Source organism: Salvelinus fontinalis, chromosome 37 (genome assembly GCF_029448725.1).
Source record: "Salvelinus fontinalis isolate EN_2023a chromosome 37, ASM2944872v1, whole genome shotgun sequence".
NCBI classification, from domain to species: Eukaryota; Metazoa; Chordata; class Actinopteri; order Salmoniformes; family Salmonidae; genus Salvelinus; species Salvelinus fontinalis.
This window is the reverse complement of record NC_074701.1, coordinates 198,841-217,185: the sequence shown is the minus strand read 5'-3', so window position 1 is coordinate 217,185 and position 18,345 is coordinate 198,841. Positions and strand designations below refer to the sequence as shown.

Genomic DNA, 18,345 nt, shown 5'->3' with positions numbered 1-18,345 from the left:
TTAATCTCTATGGGCCACGAGTTTCAAATGAAAACCATACATTTTCCCAGTAACTGTCTCTTATGGTGTAACACTCCCATTCCTGTGCTTATTTAGATGTAATATATCAAATGGAGAGTAAATTCAGTATGCCATAGAGAGGAAGATCGTGTTTTCACAAGAGGAAACATTTGTCTTGAGGATCATACGAGCGGCGGTTGGTGCCGTTTAAAAAAAATTTTTTTTTTAAATGAGCATGGTCTTAGTATTACAGCATATTGGATGACTGTCATTCATATTCCATTCACCCAGTAACCAAGTTGACACATTCAATACCACCTCCTTCTCGCATCTACGCACAATCATCTTTTCTCTACGCTTGTGGACTGAAGTCCACAACACAACCGTTGTCTGTGACCAGGTGAAAAAACCTCTAAGCCAAACCTTCATACCATAACCGCTACACAGAGCCTACATCATTGTCAACATATTAGCCTACATCATAGTAAACATGGCTACTAGAACTAGCGCGTTAATAAGCCCACAAACCAATCCATGGGTACAATCACGCAGTACAGTGTAGAGCAAGCAGTTTAACAGGTAGACCGGCGGGCCTCGTGGCAATAAATTAATAAAACCGTAAGCTAACCTTGTCTTGGAATAGTTGCAGTGTTGGATATCCTTAGCCAGCTAGCTAACATAAGTAGTATTCCTCTCTGAGTCAGGCTGTTCAGTAGGCAAAATTAGCTGTATAAGCTAAGTGAACAAAACACAATGAAATATAGCTCTCTCCTTAACCCTTGGCCTACAATGGGCGCGCCCCTGCGGAAATCAAATTAATTAATTATTTTTTTTAACATAAAAATGTGTCTGTTTAAGCTAGAGATTGTTTGCAAATCGACCACATCCGCCGATATCGCCCTTCTATACCAATGGTGAAAGGTGGCAAAGCTACAGCGGTGTTTCTCAGACCATGAGACTTCCCAAAAATCGGACTTCTCGTGGAAACGTCTGCAGTGAATGGTTTGGCCTACAAACTATGACCTCTCTGTGGAAAGACTCTCACGAACACAATGGTGTTCTTTTTGGCCTAGGACACACACAAGCCTCAAGACTCGTCTGAAGGTCCCCGGTAGCAGTTCAAAAAATGAAGAAAACAGTATTAAAATATGGGGATAAATACAAGTAAAAGATATATATATATAATTTCCTGATTTATACAGTGCATTCGTAAAGTCAGACACCTTGACTTTTCCCACATTGTTACGTTCATCTCCCCCCCCCCCCTCAATCTACACACAATACCCCATAATGACAAAGCAAATAGGTTTAGAAATGTTAGCAAATTGTATAAAATAAAAAAATGAAATATTACATTTACCTAAGTTTTCAGACCCTTTACTCAGTACCTTGTTGAAGCACCTTGGCAGCAATTACAACCTCTAGTCGTCTTGGTTATGACGCTAAAAGCTTAGCACACCAGTATTTCGGGAGTTTCTTTCATTCCCCTCTGCAGATCCACTCAAGCTCTGTCAGGTTGGATGGGGAGGATCGCTGAACAGCTTTTTTCAGGTCTCGCCAGAGTAGGGTTGCAAAGGGTCTGACATTTTCCATGGGAAGTTAAGCCCGGGAATTTGGGGGATTTTGCTTAAATTAATCCAAAATAAATTAGCTTATAACAGTGAACCTTTTTTTGTGGTATACACAAGGCAATCCTAGGTCTTGTGGCATATTTTGGTTAAACTATCCCCAATTCAATGGAATTGCATTGTGCATTCTTCCGTCACATGTGCAGTGTACTCTTCCATCACATGTACAGCTGATTCTCAAGATCTTGCACACTAAATGAGATGCTATTGAGCCCACACTACTAAACTGCCTGAGGCAAGGACTACATGCTTTCTGGCATGTTTTGATTATAAAACTTTTTGTTAACTAGTAAATAGTAACCTACAGCAAAGTGTGTTGAAATCATTTCTAACTTGTTAACCATTTCTGATAGTTAGTTTTTGCTACCATGTAGGTTTTAGCTTGCTTGAGCCTGCTAACAGTGTTAATTCACCTGTTTCCATACATGTTTCATTTTAAAACATTTATCTTAGAAAGGAGTTGTTTAATCTAACTGCTTAACTATTTATCTGTACATGGAATTGTAAATATATACATATTTTTTTACAATTATTTTTTCACTCTAATCTTTAGAGGAAAATGCCAGAATCCTCTGGCCAAGTGCATAAAGTTCCCTCAGCACTCACAACTTCTGACAAAAGTCCCTGAAAACTATGAATCAGACACCTTATCGATAGCAACAGCTCATGGTCCTCCCTTCGATCCTGACTGGTCTCCCAGTCCCTGCTGTTGAAAAACATCCCCACAGCATGATGCTGACACCACCATGCTTCACCGTAGGGATGATGCAAGGTTTCCTTCAGATGTGACGCTTGGCATTCAGGCCAAATAGTTCAATCTTGGTTTCATCAGGTCAGAGAATCTTGTTTCTCATGGTCAGAGTCCTTTAGGTGCCTTTTGGCAAATGCCAAGCGGGCTGTCATGTGCCTTTTACTGAGGAGTGGCTTCCATCTGGCCTGATTGGTGGAGTGCTGCAGAGAAACTGGAGCTCTGTCAGAGTGACCATCGGGTTCTTGTTCACCTCCCTAATCAAGGCCCTTCTCCCACGAATGCTCAATTTTCCCGGGCTGCCAGCTCCAGGAAGAGTCTTGGTGGTTCCAAACTTGTTCCATTTAAGAATGGAGGCCACTGTGTACTTGGGGACCTTCAACGCTGCTGAAATGTTTTGGTACCCTTCCCCAGAACTGTGCCTCGACACAATCCTGTCTCGGGACAATTCCTTCGACCTCATGGCTTAGTTTTTGCACTGTCAACTGGACCTTATATACACAGATGCCTTTCCAAATCATGTCGGGCGGCAGGTAGCCTAGTGGTTAGAGCGTTGGGGCAGTAACCGAAAGGTTGCTAGATCGAATCCCCGCGCTGACAAGTTAAAAATCTGCCGTTCTGCCCCTGAACAAGGCAGTCATTGTAAATAAGAATTTGTTCTTAACTGACTTGCCTAGTTAAATAAAGGTTCAATAAAATAAAAAATGTCCCATCAATTGAATTTACCACAGGTGCACTCCAATCAAGTTGTAGAAACAGATCAAGGATGATCAATGGAAACAGGATGCACTTAAGCTCAATTTTGAGTCTCATAGCAAATTGGGTGAATACAATTGCAAAACATTTCTAAATACCCGTTTTCGCTTTGTAATTATGTGGTAGTGTCGAGGAATTTTTTATTTATTTAATCAATTTTAAAATAAGACTAACGTAACAAAATGTAGGTAAGCCAAGGGGTCTGAAAACTTTTGGAATGCACTGTATGTGTGCAAGACAAAAGATTGAAGTGCCTTTTGAACGGGGTATGGTAGTAGGTGTCAGGTGCACCAGGTTGAGTGTCAAGAACTGCAACGCTGCTGGGTTATTCATGCTCAACAGTTACCCGTGCATCAAGAATGGTCCACTACCAAAAGGACAGCTAACTTGACAAAAATGTGGGAAGCATTGGAGTCAACATGGGCCAGAATCCCTGTGGAACGCTTTTGACACCTTGTAGAGTCCATGCCACAACGCATTGAGTCTGTTCTGAGGGCAAATGGGGTGCATCTCAAAGTTTTGTACACTCAGTGTACTGTATATGCAGAGAAAGAGAGAGGGAGAGTAACTCTGCAAACTTGAGACAAGTCACACTCCATTAGTCTGTGCATAAAACAGAGGTGGTTAAACACAAACACGAAATCCATAAAGAGAGGAGTGTACAAAAGCAATTTTGTACACTCCTCTATTCCAGAATAACAACCAATCAATGAACACATACCCCATATCTGTGTTATTACCGTTATCACTGTGTGGTCTGGTTGTGATCTATAAAAGTATCAAACAGTGCTCCCTGTGGCACTAAAACCTGCATCAGGACAGGGGGGGGGAGAGGCTGGAAAGAATTACTTTAACAGCAGGAGCAAAATGCCACACGTCTTATCATGCTGCTCCTAATCTCTCCCTGTCCACTACTCCTGCTGTGGATACTGTGGCTCACTGTACTCCTACTATTCGTCCACCTGACCAATATGTACTCCAGCACTACTAACACATTACAAACTTGCTCACACATACTGGCACACGCACACACGTTTATGGGCAAACACACACACACAGTATAGACACAGGTGGAGTGTGGTCACTCCACGTGCCATTCAACCAGAGCACTGAATTGACCCCAATCTTGCAAAGTGCATTATTGCAGAAGGGACAGCAAATTAAACACTTTTCTAAACTGTCCAAAAAAATGAATTAATGAGTTAATGAACAGAACAACATCACCCACTATTAGATTACTTAATTTATTTGCTGTGTGGCAGAGCTAACTCAAACATGGATAATGAATATAAAAACATCTTATACTGGAACATGAAGGATATCAAATTACATAATTTGACATTGAAATGGGGGGGAAAGTGAGAGTGAGTGCAAGAGAGAGAGAGATGTCATAAGAACAGTGGCAGGCAAACTGTGGCTATGAGGTCTGGTTTGGCAGAGCTGGCACTACGATCCCTCCCTCTCTCCTGTTACCATGCCAGGCACTCATAAGCAGGGGGCTGCATGGGTAATCTTCCCCAGAGGGCTGAGCAGCAGAGCGTTTTTCCACGTATGTCTCCACTCAGTCACTCACCAGCCTGCTCTCATGGAGTCTGGTAGCCCTGAACCCAGTCTGGCCACAAACACACTGTACAGCAGGCATACACACAAAACAGACCACACACAAACACACGCATATCTCAATACACTCGCACAAACACACACACCATATTTTTGTATGTAATGCTTGCAGACACAAACCAATGACATAGGCAGAGAGACAGACACACACACACACACGTCTAGAGCGTGCAGGCGTCTCATACAAATACTGTACTGCCCCATTTAGTAACTTCCTAGTCCTCCTCACTCTCACACATGGCGCCCATCAGTTCCTCTACAGCTCTCCCTCTCCTATAACAAAACGCTCATCTGTGTACCATTAGGAAGGTAAGCAGCCGTCTCAGACGTACACGATATTTCTCAATCAAACACACACAATAGTTATCACAGACACGTTCTCCCTCACACACACACACACCAAAGTCACCGGTCTCGATAAAGTCTAATAGCTCACTCAATCACAGTGTGTTGGCCTGCTCATTTGTCAGCACTGTTGCATTGCGAGACATGGCATGCGATCACTGGTGTAAAGAATCCCAGACTTTCCTTTGCTCCCTCACCACACTATTTTTCACGGAGCCTCATCCTCCTATCATTTGGCGATTCGAAATCAATGACCACTTCATTTTACTTTAAGGACTGGGGCAAAAATTGGGGAAAACTAAAATGTTTGTTGAGGCTGGTGAAAATGGTTGCCTGGGAGAATAAAAACAGAGTGAGTTGACCTCTGGCCTTAAAGGAAGTTATAGGGGCTCTGTAGGGACCTAGAACTTCAATGGAGTTCGGCTACTAGAAAGCTTTGAAACGTGACGCAGCATTTAATGAACCTTACGGAATTGTGTTCATCTATGATGCAACTAGTTACTCTTTGAAAAACATTTAAGAAAATGTGTAAAACCGAGGCCGTAAGCTATTTCTTTCAGCAAGTCTTTCCCTTTCTTTTGAATAAAGAAAGTCCCTTCCAGAAAATATTCATACCCCTCAACTTATTCCACATGTTGTGTTACAGCCTAAATGTATAATTTATTATTTTTCTACACACAATTCCCCATAACGACAAAGTGAAAACATGTTTTTAGAAATTTGAGAATTTATTGAAAATGAAATACAGAAATAGTCATTTACATAAGTATTCACACCCCTGAGTCTATGCATGTTAGAATCACCTTTGGCAGCGATTACAGCTGTGTGTCTTTCTTGTACAACTTGGATTGTACAATATTTTCACATTCCATAGATTTTCAAAACGATTTAAGTCAAAACTTTAACTAGGCCACCCTTCTTTGCGAGGCATTGGAAACCCTCCCTGATCTTTGCGGTTGAATCTGTGTTTGAAATTCACTGCTTGAGTGAGGGACCTTACAGATAATTGTATGTGTGGGGTACAGAGATGAGGTAGTATTTCAAATATCATGTTAAAACACTATTATTGCACAGAGTGAGTCCATGCAACCTATGTGACTTGTTAAGCAAATTGTTAAACATTTCTAAAAACATAATTCCACTTTGATATGCGGTATTGTGTGTAGGCCAGTGAAACTTTGAATTCACGCAGTAACACAATATGTGGAAAAAGTAAAGGGGTGTGAATACTTTCTGAAGGCACTGTATGTCCTTTTTTCTGTTTCTCCCCTTCATTTTCCACTGTGAACCCCTGTCACGTGCCATGGTCTGCCGTCAGGTAGAGTAAATACTATTTAAACAGGATTTGTTGAGTTGCAAATCGTAAATGTATGACTTTGACTACTGTTCCCTGAAGGAGGGCAACGATGTCCAACACACTATGTGGAGTCGCAATCTCACAACTTCAGTTGAAGGATTTACAATCACACCTGACAAGTCCAATGAAATCCGCGCCTAGCTGGAAGTCCCGCCTTCCACAGGTGATAAGCGTGAGGCTCGGATTCATTCCTTCCATTTAATAACAGGTGTTGTACCTTGTTTCCCCCTTCAGGAAACAGTAGTTATAGTCATTACGTTCCATTCCCTTCTCGTCAGCCAACTTCAGTACAACACACCATGAGGAAATATAATCATGCCCCAAGCAGAGTGTGTGGCGATGCCAAACTCGTGTATGGTGATGCCCAACTCCCTGGTTCTGAAAGACACTCATTAGGCCCTAAAAGACACCCAACATGAGCACCCAAAACAACCAGACAAACGATTGTTTATTAGAAATCAAAATAGGAAGAGACAACTAAAAGACGTTAACCCTCCATAATCGCTCAGGGCAACTGGAGCACTGGGCCAGACGCTCTGAAATATCACAAGTGCCAGCATAGGTGAAACACCTTCTGACTAACAAGATGACAAGCCAGCACAGGTGTAACAATTACTGGCTAACGAGGTGGCACCAAATCTGTGCACCCAACCTGCTAACGTCCAACCTTGAAATATACATAGAATAACCAAAGCCTGTAAGACCACAAATATATTCCATATTTTTGTTGAACAAGTATGCTCACAACCAACAGAAAACAACTTCCATATCTCAACTTATATTATTCTAAAAGCAGTGGAAATCTCAGAGTTACGCAGCCATACCAAAGTGTATTGGGCTTTTCTCGTGCTCTTGAGGAAGACTATAGGTAATGGTGACAGCAGTGGTTGGCACTACTTTTATTGATCTCACATTATTTCAGAAGCTGAAGAAGCAAGAGCAGCATCTCCTGCTTGTTCAGAGTGAGCGGTCTGTCTACCAGAAGATGGTTGCTGACTGCAAGACCACCTGTCAAGACCTGCAGTTGTCTCTGGGGGGCCCTAATCAGTGCCTCTTTGCTTGACATCGTGGGAAAATAAAAAGTAATCAACCAAGACCTCCAAATTGAAGACCTCCACAAGTCATGTTCATCATTGGGAGCAATTTCCAAATGTCTGAAGGTACCATGTTCATCTGTACAAACAATAGTATGCAAGTATAAACACCATGGGACCACACAGCCGTCATACCGCTCAGGAAGGAGATGCGTTCTGTCTCCTAGAGATGAACAAACTTGTGAGAAATGTGCAAATCAATCCCAGAACAACAGCAAAAGGACCTTGTGAAGATGCTGGAGGAAACAGGTACAAACAGGTGGCCATCACAAAGCCCTGACCTCAATCCTGTAGAAAATGTGTGGGCAGAACTGAAAAAGCGTGTGTGAGCAAGGAGGCCTACAAACCTGACTCAGTTACACCAGCTCTGTCAGGAGGAATGGGACAAAATTCCCCCAACTTAGTGGGAAGCTTGTGGAAGGCTACCCGAAACATTTGACCCAAGTTAAACAATTTAAAGGCAAAGGTACCAAATACTAATTGAGTGTATGTAAACTTCTGACCCACTGGGAATGTGATGAAAGAAATAAAAGCTTAAATAAATCATTATCTCTACTATTATTCTGATATTTCACATTTACAATAAAGTGGTGATCCTAATTGACCTAAGACAGGGAATTTATACTAGGATTAAATGTCAGGAGTTGTGAAAAACTGAGTTTAAATGTATTTGGCTAAGGTGTTAGTAAACTTCCGACTTCAACTGTATAAACACACACACACACACGAACATCACGCCCCATTCAGAGAGAGACAGACAGCTGCATGGGAGATCTCACATTTTTCACCATGTTCTTTACAAAATGATAGATTTGGAGTTAGATAAACTTGGATTTTTCAGCAGGTACATATGCAGGATGCTACTCTCCACAGCATGGCCTTCGTTCCAGATCAAAACTGAAAACCTACAACCTCATTTTAAACCAAATTTAACCGGAGAGATTACTTCTTCCAAGGGATCCTTTTTCCAAGCTATACAGAGGATGCTCTAGCAAACAAACAGCAGAGACCTGAGGACACCATTCCAACCTGGAACTGAGTGAGTAGTGTTTGGTCTGACGCTATTTTGAAAGCCAAGAAGAAGAAAAAATTATGATTTTTTAAATTTTTTATTACAATGATATATTTTACTTTATGGGGACGGAATGCTGAGTTAAGGGTCCCAGGCTTGCAAGGACAGACCAGATACAACTTCAATTAGAACTAAGGTGTGAAGTTAAGTGTCGAGGTCTTTGGGCCCAACAAGTGGCGGGAGTCTTTGAAGCATCCTCTGAAGCCCCCTCCTGAAGTTCCAAGACCATTAACTGGCATTTTATACAAGAAAACTGCCTCCAGAAATAAAAGCTTCTCCCAAGTGGGTGTGACACCTACTCCCGTTGCCTGCTGCTTCAAATCAAACTTTATTTGCCACATGCGCCAAATACAAGTGTAGACTTTACCGTGAAATGCTTACTTACAAGCCCTTAACCAACAGTGCAATTCAAGAAGAAGAAAACATTTACCAAGTAGGCTAAAAATAAAAAGTAATAATAAAAAGTAACACAATCAGAGAAACGAGGCTATATACAGGGGGCACCGGTACCCAGTCAGTGTGCAGGGGTACAGGCTAGTTGAGGTAATCTGTCAAATAGAGTGAGCTGAGGAGCTCTGGGCTGCAGCACGCTATGTCGAACGGGTGTCCACGCTAAGTTCGGTATCGATATGGTGTTCCTGGTGGAGCCCCGGACCACCAGCTTGTCTTAGGAGGGGTGTGCTTGGATTCCATCTGGTGATATGTTCACCGTCAACCCTGGCCTGTCTCCCCGTCTGGTACAGGTACCCCCACCACACTCACCCCTGTTTCCCGAGCTTTCGCTCGCTTCCAGCACACATGCACTGCTGGGGCGAGTGACTCTGAACTTACAATGGCTAACCCAAAGTCGTTATCAACAATTTTTTTCTTGTGCATTTTTCCTCATGACTCCTGCATGCTTTGTTGACTACAAACTTTCTTTACCCAACTGTGGGACAGACTGTATTTGTTCCCACACTCGGGACTGACTCCATTGGTTACATGTACTTTTGGGCTCCCATCCTATTCTAACCACCTCTCGCCGGCTTTGTATTCATGTTACCTGATGAAATTACTGTACAATATGATATTGTTGCCATCTGATGCACATTCAGATGTCATAAATCATCACTGCAGAGCTCTCCCTGTACTATGCCATGCCTTCATTGTATTACTGTTGATGATATCTGGAAACCTGCATGTACACCCTGGCCCATCTACTGTTGTTAGACCCAATTCTGACTTGTGCTCTGATATCTGCTTCACTGATTTTGGTTCTCGTAAAAGCCTGGGTTTTATGCACGTTAACACTAGAAGCGTATTACCTAAAATGGATACATTTTAAGTGTGGGTTAACAGCTCCAATTCAGATGTGTTGGTCATTACTGAGATGTGGTTAAGGAAGAGTGTTTTGAATACTGATGTTAACCTTTCTGGTTATAACCTTCTTCGGCACGACTGATCTTCCAAAGGTGGGGGAGTGGCAATCTTTACTAAGGATTATCTTCAGTGCTCAGGTGTCTCCACCAATTCTGTCCCCAAACAATTTGATTTGCAGGTTTTAAGCATTACACTTTCAAATAGCTCTTTGTTGACTGTTGCTGGGTGTTATTTGTCTCCATCAGCACCGGCCTGTACCCTACCTGCCCTAAACTCTCTCCTGGCCCCTTACACTAAGTCTGAATTTGTCCTGCTAGGTGACCTAAACTGGGACATGCCTAAACCACTTGACAATAGCAATAGGACTCCCTAAATCTTTCTCAGGTTATTACCAATTCCACAAGGCATGACTCCAAACACCCAGAAAAGGCTACTCTCCTCGATGTTATCCTCACAAATAATCCTGACAGGTATCAGTCTGGTGTTTTCTGTAATGACCTTAGTGATAACTGTTTTCCAGTCTGTGTTCGTAAAGGCTGCTCAGGGAAACAACCTGTCCTGATTTGTCATAGACACTTGCTAAAAAACTTTAATGAGCAAGCCTTCCTTCATGAACTGGCCTCTGTAAAATGGTACAGAATCAGCTTGATCCCCTCTGTCGAAGAAAAAAAAAAAACACTGTTATTGTTAATACGTCCCCATTAAGAAAATTAGAATTAAAAACAGGTTCAGCCCCTGGTTTGACAGTGATCTTGCAGAGATATTCCACCTCAAGAATTGCAATTGGTAGAAAGGCTCGGCTGACTGACTATCGTTCAGGCAAATGAGAAATAAGTGCACTCAAGCTATCCGGAAGGCCAAAGTAAGTTACCGTAAGGAGCAGTTCTCTTTCTGTGAGAACAGAAACACATTAAGCATCTCCAATCCAAAATTAAATTTAGAATCGGCTTCCTATTTCACAACAAAGCATCCTTCACTCATGCGGCCAAACATACCCTCGTAAAACTGACTATCCTACCGATCCTTGACTTCGGCGATGTCATTTACAAAATAGCCTCCAACACTCTACTCAACAAATTGGATGCAGTCTATCACAGTGCCATCCGTTTTGTCACCAAAGCCCCACATATTACTCACCACTGCGACCTGAATGCTCTCGTTGGCTGGCCCTCGCTTCATATTCGTCGCCAAACCCACTGGCTCCAGGTCATCTATAAGTCTCTGCTAGGTAAAGCCCCGCCTTATCTCAGCTCACTGGTCACCATAGCGGCACCCATCCGTAGCACGCGCTCCAGCAGGTATATTTCACTGGTCATCCCCAAAGCCAATACCTCCTTCGGCCGCCTTTCCTTCCAGTTCTCTGCTGCCAACGACTGGAACGAACTGCAAAAATCACTGAAGCTGGAGACTCATATCTCCCTCACTAGCTTTAAGCACCAGCTGACAGAGCAGCTCACAGATCACTCCACCTGTACATAGCCCATCTGTAATTAGCCCATCCAACTACCTTATCCCCATACTGTTATTTATTTTGCTCCTTTGCACCCCAGTATCTCTACTTGCACACTCATCTTCTGCACATCTATCACTCCAGTGTTTAATTGCTATATTGTAATTATTTCACCACTATGGCCAATTTATTGCCTTACCTCTCTTATCCTACCTCATTTGCACACAGACATTTTCTATTGTATTATTGACTATGTTTGTTTATTCCATGTGTAACTCTGTGTTGTTGTTTGTGTTGCACTGCTTTGCTTTATCTTGGCCAGGTCGCAGTTGTAAATTAGAACTTTTTCTCAACTAGCCTAACTGGTAAAATAAAGGTAAAATTAAAAAATCTTGTTGGCTGACGAAAAGTAAATGGACCATTTTCCCAATATCTTCAATATGCGCCTCGGAATTGGATAAGGACGTGCAGTTGCGTCCCCGACGTGTTGGTCTTTACTTGTAGTCTGTGAGAAAGACACGATCATGTGACAGAGCGCCATTTGAGTGAGAGGCACTATTGAGCATGCAGCCGGGAGAAGGGCACAACAGCCACTGGCCGCAAAAGGCAGGGATTTTTCAGGGGGCATTACAGCCAAACAAAGGGGATGCCACTGGGAAATTCAAGGCGGTATAAAGTGCTTGTCAAATTGTGAATGAGAGTGATGAAGTGTGTACAGCCTGCACACAAAAAAACAAAGCAGAGCTCATGCCTTTCTTGCAACTGTTTTCAAATCATCATTAGAGTCGCATCATGCAAACAGCTGACAATTTCATGACCATCTGTTTCAACCATACAGTTTTTCAATTCCCCATCAATCCACGGAGCCTTAACAGTCCTAACAGTCAGTTTCTTAGCAGGTGCATGGTTATCAATAATTGCAACAAGTGCAGCATCGGATGCTCCTTAATCACATCAGTCGAACAAATATTTTTTTACATCCACATCAAAATATTTTGTATGATCTCACACACTATTTTAGGCCCAGCTTTCAGAACTTTGACTTTCCTGGATATAGCCACTATACTGCATCCAATGGGTACAGATACAACTTTAGAACAAAGTTCTCCAGTATTAGTAAAAATGTGATCAGTACATGTGGGTGACCTTGTTCCTGTAGTGTTTGTAAACACCCTGGCAGGTTGATTAATAACCTGAACCAGATTACAGGCACCGGTTACAGCGATAACTTAGTGGCAAGAAAAAGTATGTGAACCCTTTGGAATTACCTGTATTTCCGCATAAATTGGTCATCAAAGTTGATCTGCTCTTCATCTAAGTCACAACAATAGACATTGCGCTTAAACTAATAACACACAAATTATTGTATTTTTCTTGTGTATATTGAATATATCGTTTAAACATTCACAGTGTAGGTTGGAAAAAGTATGTGAAAAAGTAGGCTAATGACTTCTCCAAGCCAGCAGCATACCACCATGCATTACACTGCTGGCTTGCTTCTGAAGCTAAGCAGGGTTGGTCCTGGTTTGTCCCTGGATGGGAGACCAGATGCTGCTGGAAGTGGTGTTGGAGGGCCAGAAAGAGCCACTCTTTCCTCTGGTCTAAAAAAATATTCCAATGCCCCAGGGCAGTGATTGGGGACACTGCCCTGTGTAGGGTGCCGTCTTTCGGATGGGACGTGAAACGGGTGTCCTGACTCTCCGAGGACATTAAAGATCCCATGGCACTTATTGTAAGAGTAGGGGTGTTAACCCTGGTGTCCTGGCTAAATTCCCAATCTGGCCCTCAAACCATCACGATCACCTAATAATCCCCAGTTTACAATTGGCTCATTCATCCTCCTCTTCCCTGTAACTATTCCCCAGGTCCTTGCTGTAAATGAGAACGTGCTCTCAGTCAACTTGCCTGGTAAAATAACAGATAAATAAAAAAGCTAATTGGAATCAGGAGTTAGCTAACCTGGAGTCCAATGAGATGAGATGTTGGTTAGAGCAGCCTTGCCCTATAATAAAATCACAAAATTTGAGTTCGCTAATCACAAGAAGCATTGCCTGAAGTGAACCATGCCTCGAACAAAAGAGATCTCAGAACACCCAAGATTAAGATTTGTTGACTTGCATAAAGCTGGAAAGGGTTACAAAGTATCTCGAAAAGCCTTGATGTTCATCAGTCCAAGGTAAGACAAATTGCTGAACTTTCTTCATTTGTAGACACTGTTGCTACTCTCCCTATGAGTGGCTGTCCAACAAAGATGACTGCAAGAGCAGAATGCTCAATCCTAGTGTCAGCTAAAGACTTACAGAAATCTTTGGAACATGCTAACATCTCTGTTGACGAGCCTACGATACGTAAAACAAACAAGAATGGTGTTCATGGGAGGACACCACAGAAGTAACCATTGCTGCACGTCTGAAGTTTGCAAAAGTGCAACTAGATGTTCCACAGCACTACTGGAAAATATTCTGTGGACAGATGAAACTACAGTTGAGTGGTTTGGAAGGAACACAATGGCACGGAACATCAAAACCGCATCCCTACTGTAAAGTATGGTGGAGGGAGCGTCATGTTTGGGGCTGCTTTGCTGCCTCAGGTCCTGGACAGCTTGCTATCGTCGACGGAAAAATACATTCTTAAGTTTATTAAGACATTTTGCAGGAGAACGTTAGGCTATCTGTCCGCCAATTGAAGCTCAACAGAAGTTGGGTGATGCAACAGTACAATGACCCAAAACACAGAAGTAAATCAACAGAGTGGCTTCAACATAAGAAAACACCCCTTCTGAAGTGGCCCGGTCAGAGTCCTGACCTCAACCCGATTGAGATGCTGTGGCATGACCTCAAGAGAGCAGTTCACACCAGACATCCCAATAATATAACTGAACTGAAACAGTTTTGTATAGAGGAACGGTCCAAAATTCCTCCTGCAGGTCTGATGCACAACTACAGAAAACATTTGGTTAAGGTTATTGCTGCCAAAGTAGGGTCAACCAGTTATTAAAACCAAGGGTTCACATACTTTTCCCACCCTGCACTGTGAATGTTTACACGGTGTGTTCAATAAAGACATGAAAACATAATTGTTTGTGTTTTATTCGTTTAAGCAGACTATGTTGGTCTATTGTGACCTAGATGAAGAATTATATGACCAATTTATGCAGATATCCAGGTATTTCCAAAATGTTCCCATACCTTTTCTTTCCACTGTACCTCTTGATTGGACAGCTTGATGAAAACCAGTCAATATTCAGGTCCCCAAGAAAGTAGACCTCTGTTTACGTCGCATACACTATCAAGCATTGCCCACATTATTTAGATACTGACTGATAGCTCTTGGTGGCCTTTAGCAAGACCCCAAAAGAAATGGCTTTAGATGTGCCAGGTGAACCTGCAACCACAACACTTCAATACCACTTGACATAAGGTATTCTCTAAGCATTACAGGGATATGGCTCTGAATATATACAGCAACACCTCCCCCAAAAGCAAACAAAGCAAGAGAAAATATATATACCGACAGCAGTCCATTAAATCAGTTGGTGTGTGTGTAAGTATGTGTGTGCTGCGTGGGAGAACTGCACTGTTCTTCAGGTCCTGGACCTCTCTGGTCAGGTTGTCCATTCTTTTATTAGTTGATTCCAGTATTTGGAAAAAACAATTAACTATTTTCTTGTTGTTGTAACAACTGCTTGTAGAACTATTTTTGTTTCTTTAAAAGATCCTTCACCTGTGATAGAGATAAACCACTGTCCTCAACGGTACTCCCCCCGGCTTTGGTCTTTGTAATGGTAGAAACGCAGGTTACGCTGTTACTCCTCGCAGTTCCAGACAGGGCAGGTCACAGGGAAGATTGAAAACAACAAACAGCAGGGATCCAGACAGCCACAAGCTCGGGACAATGCACGTTCCCAGTCACAATGACTAACAGCGCTCAAGCTCTCAAGAAAACCCAGCTAGCTTGATAGGTGGCTAGCTGTAACGCAAAACAACTCCTCAGACCCAGCGGGATCCCTGGACAGATAGTATCGGTCCTAGCAACTGATGCCAACCACGTTGCAGGATCCAAACTGAACCCTGTGGAACTTTGGGTTGACACAACTGTGTTTATTCGGCATGGTTTGCCTGAAGCCCGGTTCACTCTGGGTTCGGTGGTTCCGGCAATCGGTAACGCACCCCAATTGGCAGTGCCCCTTGAAGGTTATTCTGTCACAATAAGCCTTACTCGGTTTACGCTGGTACTCAGCGCTGGACCCCACAGATTAAAAATAAACCCATGCGAAAAACACCCTTATGAAGGTTGTCATACCATCCAGTCATAGGTACCAGTGCCACAACAACTTGTAACCAGGCTGAAACGGGGACAGACAGCTCTGAAAAAACGTACCCCTTCAATGGGAACTAACAGGGGCTATTCATAATTTAATCTAATTCACAGGAATGAAACCAATCGCCTATAGAACCCATAACCTGCATCACTAAGTGATTCAGATGGACGAGTGCGCTATAGGCAGGAATCAGAAATGAATCACTGTAATGAGCCACCTATGCGAGAGGAGTATCCCCTTGTGGACAGAGAGTGAGTCGCCCAACTTATTACTCTCACCCTGAGGAGACTGATATACCAAATCAAATGTTATTTGTCACAATCACCGAATACAACAGGTGTAGACTTTAGTGAAATGCTTACTTACAAGCCCTTAACCAACAATGCAGTCTAGAAAAGTAAGTTAATTTATTATGGCTGGGGGGCAGTATTGAGTAGCTTGGATGAATAAGGTGCCCAGAGCAAACTGCCTGCAACTCAGGCCCAGAAGCTAAGATGTGCATATTAATAGTATATTTGGATAGAAAACACTCTGAAGTTTCTAAAACTGTTTGAATGATGTCTGTGAGTATAACAGAACAAATATGGCAAGCAAAGACCTGAGAAAAAAATCCAACCAGGAAGAGGGAAATCTGAGGTTTGTAGGTTTTCAAGTCTTTGCCTATCCAATATACAGTGTAAAATTTGGTCTGATTGCACTTCCTAAGGCTTCCACTAGATGCCAACAGTCTTTAGAACCTTGTTTCAGGCTTCTACTGTGAAGGGGGAGAGAATAAGAGCTGATTGAGTCAGGTGTCTGGCAGAATGCCATGAGCTCAGTCTCGCGTAATGGAACTGTCGTCTGAACTAAGTGCCTGCGCCGTGTGAATTTGGATTTGTGAACTAAACGCGCGAACAAAAATGAGGTATTTGGACATAAATTATGGACTTTATCGAGCAAAACAAACATTTATTGTGGAACTGGGATTCCTGGGAGTGCATTCTGATGAAGATCACAGGTAAGTGAATATTTAATCACAACATGGCGGGTATCTGTACGGCTTGTTTTGGTCTCTGAGCGCTGTACTCAAATTATTGCATGGTGTGCTTTTTCCGTAACGCTTTTTTGAAATCTGACACAGCGGTTACATTAAGGAGAAGTTTATCTACAGTTCCATGTGTAACACTTGTATCTTTTATCAATGTTTATTATGAGTATTTCTGTAAATTGATGTGGCTCTCTGCAAAATCACCAGATGTTTTGGAAGCAAAACATTACTGAACAACGCGATGTATGTGTCAATGTAAACCGATGTCAATGTAAACTGAGATTTTTTCTCGAATTTTTCTTCTTCTTCTGACTCCTCTCTTTGGCTGGAAAAATGGCTGTGTTTTCTGTGACTAGGTACTGACCTAACATAATCGCATGGTATGCTTTCGTTGTAAAGCCTTTTTGAAATCGGACACTGTGGTGGGATTAACAACAAGTTTATCGTTAAAATGGTGTATAATACTGTATGTTTGAGAAATTTTAATTATGAGACTTCTGTTTGAATTTGGCAACCTGCACTTTCACTGGCTGTTGTCATATCGATCCCATTAACGGGATTTCAGCCATAAGAAGCTAAGCAAAATTTTTTAACAGGGTTAAAAGAGCAGCAGTAAGATAACAGTAGCGAGGGCTATATACAGGGTGTACCGGTACAGAGTCAATGTGCAGGGGTACAGGTTAGTTGAGGTAATTGAGGTAATATGTACGGTAGAGTTAAAGTGACAATGTATAGATAATAACCAGAGAGTAGCAGCAGCGTAAAAGAGGGGGTGCAAATAGTCTGGGTAGCCACTTGATAGCAGTTCAGGAGTCTTATATTTTGCGGGTAGAAGCTGTTAAGATGCCTTTTGGACCAGACTTGGCAGTCTGGAACCTCTGCGGTAGCAGAGAGAACAGTCTATGACTAGGGTGGCTGGAGTCTGACAATTTTTTGGGGCCTCTGACACCGCCTGGTATAGAGGTCCTGGATGGTAGGAACCCTCTGTAGTGTCTTGCGGTCGGAGGCCGAGCAGTTGCCATACCAGGCAGTGATGCAACTAGTCAGCATAATCTCGATGGCGCAGCTGTAGAACTGAGGACCCATTCCAAATCGTTTCAGTCTCCTGAGGGGGAAAGTGCTTTTGTGCCCTTTCATGACTGTCTTGGTGTGTTTGGACAATGATCGTTTGTTGGTGATGTGGACACCAAGAAACTTGAAGCTCTCAACCTGCCCCCCTACAGCCCCGTCGATGAGAATGGGGGCGTGCTCGGTGCTCCTTTTCCTGTAGTCCACGATCATCTCCTTTGTCATGATCATGTTGAGGGTGAGGTTGTTATCCTGGTACCACACGGCCAGGTCTCTGACCTCCTCATCGTTGTCAGCGATCAGGCCTACCACTGTTGTGTCGTCAGCAAACTTAATGATGGTGAACAGGGAGCACAGGAGGGGACTGAGCATCTACCCCTGAGGGGCCCCCGTGTTGAGGATCAGCGTGGCAGATGTGCTTCCTACCCTTAACACCTGAGGGCGGCCCATCAGGAAGTCCAGGATCCAGTTGCAGAGGGAGCTGTTTAGTCCCAAGGTCC

General features: G+C 42.8%; 1 protein-coding gene across 3 annotated transcripts in view; it reads right to left on the bottom strand.

Annotated features, from left to right (window-relative positions):
* LOC129835960 (arginyl-tRNA--protein transferase 1) overlaps positions 1-18,345 on the bottom strand; it is a 174,575-nt gene that overhangs the window by 88,523 nt on the left and 67,707 nt on the right. The gene's annotated exons all lie outside the window — the stretch shown is intronic.